Source organism: Bidens hawaiensis, unplaced genomic scaffold (genome assembly GCF_021521415.1).
Source record: "Bidens hawaiensis isolate Kalapana, Puna unplaced genomic scaffold, B.hawaiensis_p1.1 tig00042232_1, whole genome shotgun sequence".
Classification (NCBI taxonomy): Eukaryota; Viridiplantae; Streptophyta; class Magnoliopsida; order Asterales; family Asteraceae; genus Bidens; species Bidens hawaiensis.
In genome coordinates, this window is record NW_027497461.1 from 8,280 (window position 1) to 14,116 (window position 5,837).

Here is a 5,837-nt window from a genome sequence, read left to right on the forward strand (position 1 = left end):
TAATCGTCCATCACTTCAACGATTCGTACACCACCACCAATTATTTTAGCGGTTTATAGGCATTAAATGACTTCTATCTATTGTTATATGTATAATATGTAACTAATTTTCAGCTTATGCAGACGATATCCAGTTTATAAAACAAACAGTATTATATTTTCAGATTGCAGACTTTCAGAACACATCTTCAGTTACAGATATAAAATCAGATTACAGATAGTTTTTATCTTGAAAAACAAACACCACCTTAATGTTTAAAGGTAACCCATTTTTTCCTAAAGAAAAGACTTGACATGCAATAACAAAATATATTAAGAAAACAATGGGCTCACAAAGTTATCTTAAAGAAATACCATTTCTCCTTTATGTATATATTATCATAAATATCATGTCATGTTCAAAGTTCAAACCTAACTCAGTTTTTTAGAAGAAAGACTAGACATGCGATAATAAACAGTATAAAATATATAAAAAAAAAGAAACACAAGAAGTAGATATGCCCAAAATAAGTGGTCGTAAAGAAGAGAGAATTTTCTCTTTTATGTATATATTATTATCATAAATATCATGAAATGTCTAAATGAACCTAACTTATTTTTAATAAAATGTAAACTAGACATGTGATAATAAAATATATAAAAGAAAAAAAAAATAAAACCGTGATTGGCGATAGTAAAGAAAGACCATTTTTGGCATTTTCTCTTTTATGTGGGGCTACTATAAAGATAAAATTTTGACCACGTAAATATTTATTTTTATTTTTTAACACACAAATAGACCCAAAATTAACTTTTCTTGTAGTTATCCATTAACATATCAAAACTATAATTCAATACACATAAATAAATAGGTTCAGGTTAGTGGTCGAACCGGTAACCTGTTTAATTTACCTAAATAGGTTGTGCATTGGTTGAACCCAACAGGTTTATGGATTAACCCATTTAACCCATTTATATTTTTACACTTTATTTAATTAATTAAATTGCATTGGTATTCTTAAGCTAATCTTTAAAATTGTGAAAAAGAGATTAGCATAAGATCTTATAATTTAAATCGTATAATTAAAATGTCATTGTTTTATATAAATTTGCATTTCTAGCTTTAAATATGTAAACTTAAGTAGTAATATGTGAAAAAAAAATGCAAATATAAAGAACTTTTGGGACGAACAGGTCATGTTCGGGGCAATCCACAGTACGCATGTCATGTTCATGTTCTCGTGTGATACAGTTTTCAAGTCTAGGGTTGGGTTCGGGTTCATGTTAATCCCTTGGGTTCGTATTGGGTTGGACCTATTTAACACCATACCCAACCCACACCACTAAACTAGAGGTGCATAAAATGTCTGGTTCCAGAACGACCCAGAATCGGTTTCTACCCGTACCTGATCTGCGAAAACGACCTGGTATTGGGTATCTTCCAGACCTGTACCCAAAACCGGACCCAACCCAAACCCGCCAGAACCGATTCTACCTTTACCCGGTCAAAACCCGACCCGGCCCTACCCGAAATCCAAAAAAAAACCCAAAAAACTCGGTCAAACACCCGCCTATACCCCGACCTGGTTACGGTTCCTCAAAAACTAATCTACATAAAGTAAAACTATGATCATATTATTATCTTCAACCACCATACATATCAGATTACAAATGATAATATTTACAATCTACACCCACATTAGTATCATCCCATATGATGCAAACAAGTCCATGAAACATTAACATAAACTTACAAAGTTAACCACACCACTCGAACCCTAAAACGCAATCCTCCATTCCTTCCTTCCAAACGCCCCATTTCCACTTCAAGTTAGCCCAGCGAGCGGTACAATTAGATACAAAACTTTTAGACACAGTACCAACAACATCCCGGTGAATAAACACCGACACCTCAGTCAACCCGACGCATTGGTCAAACACACAAGCGACACACGAAAAAGTCAACGATGGGTCAACTAACAACAAATAAACACACAACTTTTTAAACCCTTTCCGTCCGTCCCAACCCAAACCTAACGGGTTGTAGCACGACTCTAGCTCCAACCACGCGCTCGACTTGATGCATAACGAACTCGTGTTAGGGAAAACAGTGAACACCTTCTCAAGGGTAAACTCAGAATATTTAACCGCCCCTCGCGTCCAGTTTCGTGAATCCAGGGTTAACTCTTCCACCGTTTGAGTGACCGGAAAGTTTGAAAGTAGCGAGTCGATATACAAACACTCGAGCCAAAACGTTTTCAAACAGTCAAACTGTTTGACTGAAAACGCGTCAGAAAAGTCAAAGGCGAGATGGAAATTAGATAACAAAGGAGCGTCAATGTGAAGTGAAGCGGGGCGTATGCATTCAAGTTTGAGAGTTACGAGGTTTGGTGTGATTAAGGTTAAAAATGAGGGAGCGTTAGATACGGCCCAACGACATGTTTTCAAGTTGAGGAGGTGGATTTTCGGTCGTTTAAAACCGCCAACGCCTATCAAGTTTAGAACTTGAAGATTTAGGAAGGATTTGTTGAATTCGGTTAGGTCTTCGTCATCTAATCTTATGAATTCTAATGTCAAACTTGTTAGCATTGGCATTGGATTCATGTTTTCGACTGATAACCATGCATTCTTCACTTCTAGTTCAATAAGATTATGACCTGCATTGACCCAAAAAAAAAAAGAGTTGTAAATGGGCATCATCCGAAATATGCATACCAGCATGCTTGTCACATTATACGAGTCATATGATATGACAAGTATGCAGATTTCCGGTGACAAGTGATGCTATATAAGTATATATACACCACCCGAAATCTGACATACTGCACACCAGCATGCTTGTCACATCATACGTGCAGTATGAGGATGACAGCCTGAATGACTTTTGCAGGCCACGTATACATGTCAAATCATATGGGTCGTATAAAGAAAACTTATTATACAACCCGTATGACTTTTGACACAACGCACCTCTGTCACCTTACTCAGTTTTAGTAAAGTTATACAAGGCCATATAACAACTCGAATGACACCTTATACAGGCCCTTGGATACATTTTCACAGTATCAAATGGTCCGTATGCGGTTATACGAATACTTCTGACACAACACATAACCGTCCCATCATAAAGTATCAAAGTAAAATTACTCGAGCCCATATAACAGCTCGTATGACACCTTACACGGGCCTGCATATACATTTTACCATATCAAACAATTCATATAACGTTATATGGCCCGTATGACAAAACAGAAATCAAATTTATTAACATTTAGCAATTATTCTGATCAACTAGCAGATCATGCCTATATCCACGCTAATGGTGTAAACGAGCTGAGCCTCGTTTGGACTTACAAGAGCTCAATCTTGGCTCGTTTCGAGCACTTTTTCTAAAGCCGTAGCTTGGCTCGTTTACCATTTATTAATTAATTCATATACATTTTAACTATTTTTATATACTATGAGAAAAAGCTTAAACGCATTTTAGAGCATTTTAGGTATCGAGCCACTCGCTACTGAGATTGTATCCATAAAAAGCTCAAAGCAAGCCGAGCCATTTCGAGCTTGAGCCAACCCCGATCCTCAAATAAAGCTCGTTTAGGTATTACCTCCTTTAGACTTCTATGTATTTATTTCATATTGCACATACGTTTAAGGTACTACATGAGCTCGAGCCGGGCTTAAATTCATTTAATTTTTTTCTCAAAATATATAAAAATAATTAAAAACATAAAAAAAATATTATTTTTCCTCAAAATATATATAAAAATAATTAAAAACATACCAAAAAAATTAATTAATAATATATAATAATAATTATAAACATAAAAAAAATAATTTTTTTCTCAAAATAATTAAAAAACATAAAAAAATATTTTTTTTTTTCAAAATATATAAAAATAATTAAAAACATACCCAAAAAAATAATTAATAATAAACGAACAAACATAAACACAAACTCCTAAAAAAACAAAACTTACACCACTCAGAAACCAACTGCAACAACCCGGACCTTCGCCAACACGACTGCACCCAAAAATCCGAAACCGACAACGATTTCAACCGTCCGGAGACTCTCGGCAACCAATTCCCGACAAACCCATCATCCGTCAAGAACAAATCATCCGCCTCATCCTCCACATCATCATACGACACGTCTCGTAAGGGCTTTTCGGTCCCGATGCACACCGACTCCACCGATATCAAATTCGATACAATATTCATGAAAATTGACTTAAAGGGTGTTATTGAATTTGTGCCATTTGGGTTATTTTTGGATCTTGATTTGATGTATCGGGTTAATGAACATTGGAGATTGATGGATCGGAGGTGGGGTGAGAGGTTATTGAAGGTTTTGGAGGTGAGTCGGCAACGTGCGACGTCGGATGAGTCGGTGAGTCGACTCAGGATCTCGAGGATTAGAGATTCAGGAAGGTTATCCATTGTGTCTGAATGGAAAAATGAATGGGTTGAATATTTATGGTTTTATATTCAGAGGTGATCGGGTGGGTCAGTGATAAAGGTGTGTAGAATGAGTTAAAATTTAAAATTGGTTTGGGTTGGAATTGATTCGGTTTGGTGAACGAAAGTTAATTATGATTGGTTACTGTTTGGGTTGAAACTGGTTCTTTGACCAAGTTACGATCGGTTTTGGTTCGGGTTTGACCGGTTTCAATTTGAGTTTTGATCTGTTTTTGGTTCGGTTAACCGGTTTCGGTGGATAAAAATTGCAAACTGGTTTCTAACCAACTGTTTCAATCAGTTTCAAACCGATTTCTACATAATTAAGTTTAGGAAGGGTATCCGTTGAATTATCTGTGTTTGAATGTAAAATGAATGGGTTGAAGTATTTATGGTTTTATATTTGGAGGTGATCATAGAGGTGTGTAAACTGAGTTAAAATTTAAAACTGGTTTGGTTGAAACTGACTCGGTTTGGTTAACAAAAGTTAATTATGATTGGTTTTGGTTTGGGTTGAAGCTGGTTTCTTGACCAAGTTACGACCGGTTTTGGTTCGGGTTTTGATCGAAATTTGGTTGATTTCGGTTTGGTTAACAGGTTTCTGTAAAGAAAATTACAAACAGTTTCAAACTTACGGTTTTAGTCGGTTCCAAACTAGTTTCCACATAATCGATTTCAAGAAAGGTATCCATTGAATTAAATGTGTGTGAATACAAAATGAATGGGTTCTAAGTATTTATTTATACTTTTATTTTTAGGAAAATTGAGTATAAATAATCTTATTTTTTTGGACTGGCTTACAATAATCTTAACTTTAAAAATCTTTGCTAATGGTTCGACTTTTCAAATATTTTTCCCTCAACGAACATCCGCTTAAAAACACAACTTTTTTTCAATTTTCAAAATGATGTTTTAGGACTTTTGATCACAATAAGACTACAAGTCGATTGAACAAAACTTACCATGGTGAGTCGACTCAGGATCTCCAATATTAGAGCTTCAGGAAGGGTATCCATTGAAAATGAAATGATTAAAATGAATGGTTGAAGTATTTATTTATAGTTTTAGTAGTAAAGTGCGGTTTTTATCCATGAGATTTGGTTAAATTTTTATTTCAGTTTAAAACTTTAAAATTTGTTATTTTTGTCTTTAGAGGTTCATTTTTGTTACAACTTTTGTCCATGTGGTTTGTTAAAATATGTTATTTCAGTACAAAATATGTTAACGAGATTGACGGAAATTACAACAAAAAATGAACTCTATGAATGGATATAACAAATTTCAAACTTATAAACTGAAATAATAAATTTGAACAAATCACAAGGACGAAAACCATAGTTATTCTAGTTTTAGTTTTGTGGTTATTTAATTTATTTGTTTTTAGATATTCTATTCTTA

At 34.5% G+C, this 5,837-nt stretch overlaps 1 pseudogene across 1 annotated transcript; it reads right to left on the reverse strand.

Annotated features, from left to right (window-relative positions):
* Window positions 1-1,736: 1,736 nt before the first annotated feature.
* Window positions 1,737-4,427, reverse strand: LOC143593440 (F-box/LRR-repeat protein At4g29420 pseudogene; annotated as a pseudogene). Its single transcript, XR_013146101.1, has 2 exons — window positions 3,959-4,427; window positions 1,737-2,635 (listed from the first exon to the last, which is right to left on the reverse strand). The product of XR_013146101.1 is annotated as an F-box/LRR-repeat protein At4g29420 pseudogene (transcript).
* Between the last annotated feature and the right edge of the window lie 1,410 nt (window positions 4,428-5,837).